The sequence below is a fragment of the Monomorium pharaonis genome, chromosome 10 (genome assembly GCF_013373865.1).
Source record: "Monomorium pharaonis isolate MP-MQ-018 chromosome 10, ASM1337386v2, whole genome shotgun sequence".
Lineage (NCBI taxonomy): Eukaryota > Metazoa > Arthropoda > Insecta > Hymenoptera > Formicidae > Monomorium > Monomorium pharaonis.
Genome location: NC_050476.1, coordinates 10,030,868 through 10,043,249, shown reverse-complemented (window position 1 = coordinate 10,043,249; position 12,382 = coordinate 10,030,868). Strand labels below are relative to the sequence as shown.

Here is a 12,382-nt window from a genome sequence, read left to right as displayed (position 1 = left end):
AAGAAATCCTCTTGCATTTCTTGTACAGATTTTCCACTTCTAATCAAGCCTGCACAGTGTTTGGCTCCTGACATTTAGCTAATAATTGTTGGGCTAGTTAGAGGTTAGCATTTTCCATGTGTATCAATAAGTGATACTTATTTATAATTGCTCCTGCTATTCGGAAGAAATCACCGAAATTCGTGACATGCGACACAATAACAGTTTGTGGGAAGAACTTGAAAATGCTTTTTATACCCTTACGAAAAAAAAAACACCCAAGATTTTGGTGTTTACACCTAACTTTGAGTGTTTACACTCCATTTTTGGTATTAACGCCTAAATTTTTAGTGTTAACACCAACATTTTAATATCGACACTCAAAGTTTCGGTATCGATACCCAATTTTTTGTGTCAACACAAAAAATTTGGGTGTCAACACCAAAAGTTAAATGTCGACATCAAAAGTTGAGTGTCGACGCCAAAACAGTGGGTGTCGACACCGAAACAGTAGGGTGTCGACACCAAAATTTCGTGTCAATATCGAAACTTTGGGTGTCGATACTCGGGTTTCAGTGTTGATGACACCCAATTATAAAACAAAAGATAAAAATTATAAAATGCAAAGTTAAAACTTCGACTTATTATGAGACCACATTATACATATACTTAATTTTGAATTATATATATATGTATATATGTATATAAAATTCGGGAGCGTCCCAGATGCGCACAGTAATAAACGGACACAGCAGGCTGAGTGAAACGAACACAGACCAAATGCGCATAGACCAAATGCGCACAGACCAAACGGACACAATAACCAACAGACTTACCACATGGGTTGCGACTTTTCGGGCACTTCTACCGACGGGGTGGGTGCGGGAGGGGGGGCGAAGCCCCCCTCGCACTCCCTGCGCGCGCGCGCGCGCGCGCGTGTGTGTGTGCGTGTGCAAAGCATTCTCTGCACCACATGGTTTGCGACCGTGCGCATTTGGTCTGTGTCCGTTTCACTCAGCTTGCTGTGTCCGTTTATTACTGTGTGCATCTGGGACTCACTCTAAAATTCGAAGTTATATTATGTAGTTATATATGTAAGGTTATGGAGGAAAATAAATTTAACAATAAAATTAATAAGTAAATTAATTAATGCTATTTATTTTTAATGTTTTGCAAAATTTAATTGCTTTTATAAAAAATAGTATAATTGCGTCAGTTTATAACATATAGGTATATGTAGACAATAACAAGTACCCATATCGATGAGTCAAATTGGCGTAGCAGATAGAGTACAAGGTTCATCATCCTAAGGTCCCGGGTTCAAAACCCACCAGCGGCAAGTAAGAATAAAATAAAATAATATAATTTAAATTAAATTTAATTAATTAATAAAAATTTGTCCTAAATTTAATATGTACTGTTGATAAAAGTAATTTTTTTAAATAAAATTTTTATTTTATTTTTTTATGTCTAATTGCTTGTCAATTTCTACTCGGTTCAGTGTTACTGTGGGTGTTAATACTATTTGGGTATCCAAAACGGTATTATTTTTTAGTGTTTTTTCGGTGCCATTTTTCTTGGCGTTAACGTTCAAATGGTGTGAACGCCATTTGGGTATCCGAAATTACGCTATTATATTTTGGTGTTTTTTTGGGGTGTTATTTAGAGTGTTTTTTTCGTAAGGGTATAGCGGTTTTTAGCTTCAATTATCCACTAGTTTTAGTAACTAATTATGGTTTGTTCGCTTGTTCAATGAAAAATTGAAGTTATTCAGACTTAAAAATAGGTGGAATTTTAATATAAATTCCCAAGGCTTCGAGCACATAACATCTCGGTATCCAAAATCAACTACAAGGATGTCTTCATTTTGAAATCATACTCTCATTGCATCACCATCTCGTACTCATTTCGGAGCATTTCTATATCATTATTTTTTGAATCTGAAAAATATGATCCTTGGATTGTCAGTATATAGCCATCCAGAGCCACAATAGCAGGTTTAACTAAATAACGACCTTTATGACGACAATAAGATTGTCACAAGATACGGAAGTTACTGCTCTTGTATATGTAAGCATAGGTGCCATCAATATAAACAATTACTCTGGTTTCATTGAGTTGTAGATTGTACGAGCCACAAAGTAATTAACGTGTCTTTCAATAAATTCATCTCTCGTTATTGCTTGAAAACCAATATTTTGTGGTACTAATCGTTGCTTAAGGGATCTTCTCACTGTTTGAATAGTTAAACTTACGGTTCGTCTGCTAGAATAATAAAAGATGGCTTTCAAAAATTCATCACTCAGGCCCTGACGTAATTTAGAGAGAAACAATAGATCTCTTTTCGATACATACCTATAATCCTTTTCACGCGGTATTGAATCACAAAATGTATATAACTAAAATACTTTTGCAAAGCTATTTGATGCACTTCTCGGAAATTGCAGAGAAAAAAAATTCATATATGGATGTATGTTGTGTGTGTGTGTGTGTGTGTGTGTGTGTGTGTGTGCGTGTGTGTGCGCGCGAGCGCGCGCGTACCCCATCAAGTATATACACTCACTCGAAAAAAAAAGCGGTACACCTAAAATTTGTCAAAAAATCACTAAACTTCCAATGACGATAACTACGCGAGTAATAAAGATAGAAAGGTTTCTAAAAAAAGAAATTAAAGCTTTAAATGTCTACTTTAAGAATTTATTTAGTAAAATTTTGCGTAATAATTTTTTTCAAAATGGCGTATGACAAAGCGAGAGCATGCGAAATTGAAAAATATTGGTCCGAGTTTGCGACGATCCATGGCGTGAGGCAAGTATCGCAACTTAATGGGATAAAAAGCATGCGATAGTACAAAGTTTTCCCTTCAAAATGCTTTTTTACTCGTCTCGATACGATGATTTTTCGCTGACTTGTGAGATATGCGCATTTAAAGTAAAAAACTGCCTTTTTATTTAAATGCGCATATCTCAGCGAAAAATCATCGTATCGAGACGAGTAAAAAAGCATTTTGAAGAAAAAACTCTGTACTATCGCATGCTTTTTATCCCATTAAGTTGTGATACTTGCCTCATGCCATGGATCGTCGCAAAATTGGACCAATATTTTTCAATTTTGAGTGTTTTTGCTTTGTCATACGCCATTTTGAAAAAACGTATCACACATAACTGTGATATAAAATTTTTTTAAGTGGCAATCCGAATCTTGAAAATGCTTCTTGGAAAACTTTGCTAGCTGTATTAGGTGCTGAGATATTCAATTTTGAATTTTTAACAATGCCCAATTTTAACTATTGCAAGAATAAAAATTCCGGGTTTCGCTAACAACTATGGTTAATTTTTATTTTAAAACTCGAAACCATCCTCGGATTGTAAGCGTTCGACGTACATGTGCATGTGTGTTGCGTACCTGACTTCCCACGAATTTTTACTACTCCAGACTCACATTAACACAAGCAAATCTGAGTAGTTACGCGAACGAAGCTTCCCCATTAGGGAATTTTGATATTCGATTTTACCACGTAGAAAAAGTCATTGGGCTGTATCAGTTTCAGGAATTGCGATATCTAATAAAAATAGACGACTTTCATCTGACTATTTCTTATTAAAAGGTTTCACCGTCGGCATTAGCATTACCCAATGTGCACCACAGGAAAGTTGCGCGATCGGAATTTGCACATCACGGGGCTTTGAAAAGTAACGTTTTGTGTGTGTGTGTGTGCGTGTGTGGCGGGGAGGTGTTTACCTCAAGGATAAGGACCCCTTGGCTCGTCTCTCTCTCTCTCTCTCTCTCTCTCTCTCTCTCTCTCACGCATAGACTCACGCTTACATACACGCACACATACACGCGCGCGCACACACCCAAGAAAGGTTTGGATTCGCAAAATACTGTGGAACTGACGAGCCACGGGGTCATCCTTGAGTTAAACACCCCCCCCCCCACACACACACACACACAAAACGGCACTTTTCAGAGCCCCATGATGTGCAAATTCCGATCGTAAAACCTTTTAATAAGAAATAGTCAGATGAAAGTCGTCTATTTTTATTAGATATCGCAATTCCTGAAACTGATACAGCCCAATGACTTTTTCTACGTGGTAAAATCGAATATCAAAATTCCCTAATGGGGAAGCTTCGTTCGCGTAACTACTCAGATTTGCTTGTGTTAATGTGAGTCTGGAGTAGTAAAAATTCGTGGGAAGTCAGGTACGCAACACACATGCACATGTACGTCGAACGCTTACAATCCGAGGATGGTTTCGAGTTTTAAAATAAAAATTAACCATAGTTGTTAGCGAAACCCGGAATTTTTATTCTTGCAATAGTTAAAATTGGGCATTGTTAAAAATTCAAAATTGAATATCTCAGCACCTAATACAGCTAGCAAAGTTTTCCAAGAAGCATTTTCAAGATTCGGATTGCCACTTAAAAAAATTTTATATCACAGTTATGTGTGATACGTTTTTTCAAAATGGCGTATGACAAAGCAAAAACACTCAAAATTGAAAAATATTGGTCCAATTTTGCGACGATCCATGGCATGAGGCAAGTATCACAACTTAATGAGATAAAAAGCATGCGATAGTACAGAGTTTTCTCTTCAAAATGCTTTTTTACTCGTCTCGATACGATGATTTTTCGCTGAGATATGCGCATTTAAATAAAAAGGCAGTTTTTTACTTTAAATGCGCATATCTCACAAGTCAGCGAAAAATCATCGTATCGAGACGAGTAAAAAAGCATTTTGAAGGGAAAACTTTGTACTATCGCATGCTTTTTATCCCATTAAGTTGCGATACTTGCCTCACGCCATGGATCGTCGCAAACTTGGATCAATATTTTTCAATTTCGCATGCTCTCGCTTTGTCATACGCCATTTTGAAAAAAATTATTACGCAAAATTTTACTAAATAAATTCTTAAAGTAGACATTTAAAGCTTTAATTTCTTTTTTTAGAAACCTTTCTATCTTTATTACTCGCGTAGTTATCGTCATTGGAAGTTTAGTGATTTTTTGACAAATTTTAGGTGTACCGCTTTTTTTTCGAGTGAGTGTATATTCTCATAATTTTTTACTGGTAATCGATGGAAGATCAAAGTGGCCTGAAATATTTGAAATTAAATCTATTTATTTCAAAAAATTTGATTAAAATTTTTAAGCATATTTTCGCTAAAGATATTTAGCGATAATGGGCACCAATACGTTATCCATCTTTGCATCATTTATAAAAAAAAATTAGGAATTAAACATACCTTCTCAACTGTAAAGTATTCAGCGTCAAATGATGTTGCAGAAAATTTAGTGCAAATATAAAAAAAACCGTTTAAAAAATTAATGAGATAAAGGATTACGATCCAAGAGCTAGATACATTTTTATTTGACTCTCGGTCCACGAAACGACGGGTGAGTCGCCAGCAAAACTTATGTTAGGTAAGAAACTGTGTATACAATTCTCATTACTGCACCCAAGTACCGAGCAAAAAATTACAAACGAACAAGATCAAAAATAAAACGGGGAAAATTTTATCGGCTTTAAAGAAGGAAAACTGGTCTGGACAAAAAATTTTTGTAAAAACGGTCCTCGGTTGTTAGAAGCAATTAATTAAAGAAAAAATCGGACCAGTAATGTATATAGAATTAAGTGGGTCGCAGAGAGAGTCAATAAACGTCACATTAATCAACTTGTAAATCGCAAACCAGCGGAAGATACTCATAATATTGCAAAAAATAACAAAGATGTACATCCACAACTGCACCGTTGCGGAAATAATCTCCATGATTCCTTGCAAACCAGACGCAGTTAAACAATTAATCTTAAAATTTAAGGAGAAAGAAAAATTGTAGTATATAAGAAGTGCTGTATATGTATGGTGATAGAAATGTGTGTGTGTGTGTGTGTGTGTGTGCGCGCGCGCGCGCGCGTGTGTGTGCGTGCGTGCAAAGTACGCATCCATGCTGAGAGTGATGATAGTCGGCAGTTCCCCGCATGCCTTTGGCCCGCGTACATCACAAGCATTTGAATGAAAGCGTACCTAAGAAATACTACTCGATGAAGAAATTTACGCATACAATATGAAGGAATTAATGTCAAGTGACGTCAATGATATTCTAATGAAATAAAAGAATAGAAAAAATTTTGAAAAAATAGTAAGACAAAGCCAAGAATAATCATAGAAGTGAAACAAAAATTTCGGTAAGTTTCATCAGCAAAACAACTGCGACGGTTGGAGAAACAACTTAATAAAAGTGATAACAGATTAGAAAAATAGGAATAAATTTCTGCTATACACTAGATAAACTGGTAAACGTGCATAAAAGATAACACCTCAACGATTGTTCCTTTGTAAAATATATTATAAAGAATAAAATTCTTTATAACGTTTTCCCATATAAGGGTCGCATCTAGTTTCAAAAATATTCTAACTTCAAAGTTTTTGGACTTGGTTAGGTGGTGTGAGAGTGAATGGTCGTGTGGCGAAAGCGGTGTGAGAATAGGGATAGGGATAATCGGAATAACGAAATTTAGGTTGTGAAAATTGTTGTAAGAGGGAAGAGAGGAGCGTAAAGTTGTAGGATAATTGAAGGGAACGAGATAGAAATAGGAGATAAGGTCAGAATTTGGATAAAAGATTATAGGAATGAAGGTTAAAATACGTAGTCGTGCGCGGAAAATGTATAGAGAGGAGAGTGGAAAAAGTAAAAAATGTTAGAAGAGGGCTAGAGAAATCGAATAGATAAAATATAAGGTAGATACGTGTGTCATAGTAAAAGTGATAGAGGATTATAAGGAAAAAATGAATATAGAAGTGAGCAAGAGAAAGTTAGGTTAAGTTAATGTTCGAAGGTTCTAGAAAGATGATCAAATGAAAATAAGAAGTAAAGTGTATATGTTAATGAAAGCGAAAGAAATATAGTTATAGAATATGTAGGATAGGTAGAATAGATAATAATATTGTCTCGGTAAGAATAGGAAATTTAGAACAGAGAAAGGAGTAAACTCGAAACACATGCCCTGGATGATGAAAATAACAAGGATAAAGAAGAGGAGGAAAGGGAATGCAGAAAGGACAAGAATAAGAGAGGACGACAATTCACCTGCAGAACGTCACGCTAGGAAAGAGTGGAAAAGACAAATGGATGGAGACTCTGATTCTGGTAGGTTAACGGCTGTACACTAAAGAAAAGGAAAGCAAGATTCTAGGAAGAGGCAAACAAAATGTAGGAGAGATGAATAAATTGAAAAAAGAAAATCAAAGGGTTTTTTGGTCCGAAAACAAGAAAACGATAGATCAGAGAGGCAGTAGAGAGAAGAGATAACGGGCCTAGGATAATGGCTGTACACATTAGAGAAGAGAAAAGATAAGTGCTATGAAGAGGTGAAAGAAAGGTGAGAGGAGTAAAATGAGAAGAATAATTTAAAGGACTTTCTGGACCGGACAAGAAAAGGTTAGATTAGAGATGCAAAAGAGAGATAAGACAAGAGGAAATATTAAGGTAAATATTAAGGTAAAAGATTAAAAGGAAAGGAGCGAAGGATACAGTTTTATTGGTGATCCATATAGTACGGACTGCGTGAAAAAGTAAAGAAAAAAAGGTTGCAGTCTCCTTTAGGTTATGGATCAAAACTTAAAAGCAGCTCACAATAGTACAAGAAGAGAAAATTCAGGAGGTACACGAGAAGAATGTAAAAGATATAGGAAAAAGTGAAGATGGAAAAAAGATTTGAGGACACAATGATGACAGGAGAGATAGAAGAAGGAGTAACAAGTACAACGAATTTAATATGACGGACAGAGCAAGACTGGGAAGAAGCTGTGCGATGAGTTCATTGTCTTTGTCTCGTCTCAGAGAGTAGATAGTAGATAGTGGAACAGGTTAAGTGCACGTGGAGTAAAGGGATAGGAATTATAAGTAGAGTAGAAGAGGATAGAAGTATCAATGTATGTAGGGAATAGAAGAGGTAGAGTGTTTAATTATCTTATCGTTATGTCATTGGTATATTAGAATATTGGAAGTACGTAGCGAGAAAAATGATTTAAGTAAGATTATATTGTATTCTATGTAGGATTCTCTTCTTGGCAATGGATGCTAAAGAGAAAAAAGATTTGTTGTGTAAAAAGGATTCTTGCGATTATAGGGTAAGATAAGATAAGATACATTACATTAGGTTTATAGGTAAATAGGTTTATTTAATAGTGAGAAGCTATGCGACTGGAGATTAGGATAGAAGGATAGTTACACGATTGAAGGAATATATGTAAAAATGTAGAAGGTATAATATATAAGATATAAAATAAGATATAGAAAAAGGTAAGGTGTCTGGAAAATAGAGGAATTGAATGTAAATAAACAGATAAAAGTCAAGAGAAATAATGATTAAGAAATTAGGAGTTTAGGTTTAGGTTTAGGTTAAACCAGTATAAGTAAAGTGTGAATGAATGCAAGGTTTGAAATATTTTTATTTAATTAAGATTTTTAATGTAAACCAAATCCCTTCTTGGCATTGTATATGCTTGAAGTAATAAAGATTATTATTAACTTCAAAGTTTTTAAAATATATATGTTATAACTTTATTTATTTTTAGATACAAACATAGATTATACATATATATAATATAATATAATATAACATAATATAATATAACATACTATACATAATATAACATAATATAACATATAATAAAATATAATATAACAAAAAATATATATATATATATATATGTATATATACATGTGGCGGCTATGATCATTGACAAGGCGACTATGACCGTTGACAATTGACAGACGCACATATTCTGAATTTGGCTTTGTCTGAATTCAATTTCAAACAAATTGAGGAAATTTTTTTCGCCGACAGACGTCGCATAATGAATTTACTCATAATTAAGATAACTAATCAAACTATATATAAGAAGGGACGATTCGACGTCTCTTCGCTCACTGAGCAAATGTAGTACTTGCTCCTACTTGAGCGAAGATCTTCCTGATATCAGAGCGATATACGGAATACTTCCCTTGGAGGTTAATCCCGATCGACTTCCCAGAACCTAGATACTTCTTCGACGCCTTCATCCAGACGACTCGTCAGAAAATATTGACACAAATGGATCTTCCAGAACCGCCAGCAGAAAAGAAGACTCGCCTAGAGACACCTTCACAAACGGATCTTCCAAAATCTTCAACAAAAGAGGAAGCTCATCCAGAAGAGAAATACGGACCGATATTGGTCATCTTAACAAAACCACACATCTCCTACAGGGAGAGAAGATTGTAAAACACTTTTTCCGCGCCGAAAGGCGCACTAAAGCAATTAAAAATTATTGTAAAGAAATAAATATTCTTTGAAGACTAACAAAGGAAGTTATCGAACCCGAAAATTCTGAAAAATTATATGCAAGTAGAACAGTTCGTTCCTAATAAAGAACTATTTTTCATTTCTGCTAACTTTCACTTTGAAGGGGTGAAACACCCCTTCGAAAAAAATCGGTTTTTTCCTTTTTATGCAAATATCTTCGAAACTATAAAAGATAGAAAAATATTTTTTAAACAAAAGTCGAACAGTTTTAAGAGTACTTCAAAGTTATAAACAAAAAAATTTTTATTTGTTTTCGTTTACACTAAATTAAAAGTTTTCTTTTCCGAAGTCAACCATATATGATTAATTTATGTTTCAATAAACCATTTTCGAGAAATAATTATAAACGTTTCCGCATATACGCTATCCGTATATAGACTATTCGTATGCTATTCGTGTAAGCACTTAATTCTTTACAAAAACGACGACAATACTACAATTTAAGAAAAACTCTGTAAAAATTATAGACTTTGTTTTTACGGAATAACCATCAATAAGTAAGAACCGAAAAAATTGTATCTAAAATAATTTTTAAAAAATTGTTAGCAGTTTTAATTATTAAAATGGTTTCGCAAAGCAATATTTAAATTATTTATACACTCCGCATCAAAATTAGGGGATTACTTTTAATCTACCCAAAAATACCCAAAATTAAAACTTACATAACTTCGCGGGAAATGGTCGTAGAAAGAAAAATAAAAAAGCATTTTGAAGCTTGAAACCTCAGTTATAAGACACATTAAACCGTTTGAACTAAAAACAATTTCCCTCAAATAGATGGCGCTTTGAACATAACTGTGAAAAAATTTCGAAAAATACTCAACTTTGAAATCGTACATGGACATTAAAAAATTTTTTTGAAAATTTTTATTACAGCTAATCTAAAGCTTAAAGTCTCCTCTTTAAATTGGTTTCTTAAAATTTATCCTACAAATTTTTTCTGCCAAGTTATTCCACTTTCAAATAAATCATGCATTTTCGACACTTTCTCTGAAAAATATTCAGATGCCGCAGGCATTAAATGACTAAATTATCCAAGGGATGTACTAAGAGTAGGTGTGTGTGTGTGTGTGTGTGTGTGTGTGTGTGTGTGTGTGTGTGTGGTGTGTGTGTGTGTGTGTGTGGTGTGGGTGGTGTGTGTGTGTGTGTGTGGGGGGGGGGGGGTGAACTTACTGTTCAGAAACGAGTGTTGCCACCTCTTTGCCGAATAACTTTCTGACATCGAACTCGCATATTGATGCAGCGACGTATATCGTCATAAGAAATTTCACGCCAAATTTGTTGAAGGGCGGCAGTTAATTCTTCCAAGTTCATTGATTGTACTTCAAGACTTCTCAGACTACGACCAAGCATGTCCCAAACATGTTCGATCGGATTTAGGTCCGGATGGCAGGATGATTAAGAAGCGGAATGTTGTTGTCTCTAAAGAAACGAAGAGTATGCTGAGCAATATGTGGACGGGCATTATCTTGCATAAAAATAAATTTTTGTCCCATAATATCCCGCATTGGTAATACGTAAGGATGCAATATTTCGTCGACATATCGTTGTGCAGTAAGTCCTGGTGGCGGCACTATGACGAGTTCTGTACAATGAAAGCTCGAAATACCCGCCCAAACCATTACAGAACTTCCGTGAAATGCTCTTACTGGAACCATGTGGCGTTGCTGGTATCGTTCTCCTCGTCGTCGCCAAATGCGTACACGTCGATCATTGCCATACAAACAAAATCGCGATTTGTCAGTGAATAATACGCGATTCCACTGTCTTGGACTCCATTCCACATGTGTGCGTGCATATCGTAAGCGCGCACGACGATGATTTAAAGTCAACGCTGGTGCTGGAGCACGTTGACGTGACCGCAATCCAGTGTCCCTTAGGCGTCGTCTAATGGTAGACACACTGAGATTCCCATAGACTTCTCTAAATTGATCTCTGACTTGCCTTGCTGTGACCACTGGATTGTTCACAACGAAACGAACTATTGCTTTGTCGGTTCTTTGATCTGTTACACGTCTACGGCCTTGGCCTTGACGTCTTCGAAAATCGTTGGTTTCCCGATAACGTGACCATGTACGACTTATCACTGACTGACTAACACCTAAACGTCTTGCAACATAACGTTGACTGTTACCTTCTTGTAGAAGAGTAACAATCTGAACTGCTTGCATTTCCGTAAGCTGTCTCGGCATTTTCGAAAATGCATTAACGTGATAACACTTCGCTTTATTAAAGCCCGAATCAGAAATTGAAAAACCTGGTGCTACAAAATACTGCTCAATGGAATGGATTTTCTTTAATCAGAAATTGAAAAACCTGGTGCTACAAAATACTGCTTAATGGAATGGATTTTCTTTAATCAGAAATTGAGAAACCTGGTTCTACAAAATACTGCTTAATGGAATGGATTTTCTTTAATCAAAAATTGAGAAACCTGGTTCTACAAAATACTGCTTAATGGAATGGATTTTCTTTAATCAGAAATTGAGAAAGTTCGTTTCGTTGTGGACAATCCAGTGGTCACAGCAAGGCAAGTCAGAGATCAATTTAGAGAAGTCTATGGGAATCTCAGTGTGTCTACCATTAGACGACGCCTAAGGGACACTGGATTGCAGTCACGTCAACGTGCTCCAGCACCAGCGTTGACTTTAAATCATCGTCGTGCGCGCTTACGATATGCACGCACACATGTGGAATGGAGTCCAAGACAGTGGAATCGCGTATTATTCACTGACAAATCGCGATTTTGTTTGTATGGCAATGATCGACGTGTACGCATTTGGCGACGACGAGGAGAACGATACCAGCAACGCCACATGGTTCCAGTAAGAGCATTTCACGGAGGTTCTGTAATGGTTTGGGCGGGTATTTCGAGCTTCCATCGTACAGAATCGAACTCGTCATAGTGCCGCCACCAGGACTTACTGCACAACGATATGTCGACGAAATATTGCATCCTTACGTATTACCAATGCGGGATATTATGGGGCAAGAATTTATTTTTATGCAAGATAATGCCCGTCCACATATTGCTCAGCATACTCTTCGT

General features: G+C 35.8%; 1 protein-coding gene and 1 long non-coding RNA gene across 11 annotated transcripts in view; both read right to left on the bottom strand.

The window, feature by feature from the left end:
• The window catches only part of LOC105833366, a 303,435-nt gene that overhangs the window by 121,340 nt on the left and 169,713 nt on the right, over positions 1–12,382 (bottom strand). The window lies entirely within an intron of this gene.
• Positions 3,384–3,927, bottom strand: LOC118647618. Its single transcript, XR_004964803.1, has 2 exons — positions 3,612–3,927; positions 3,384–3,541 (listed from the first exon to the last, which is right to left on the bottom strand). It is a non-coding gene; the product is annotated as an uncharacterized LOC118647618 (long non-coding RNA).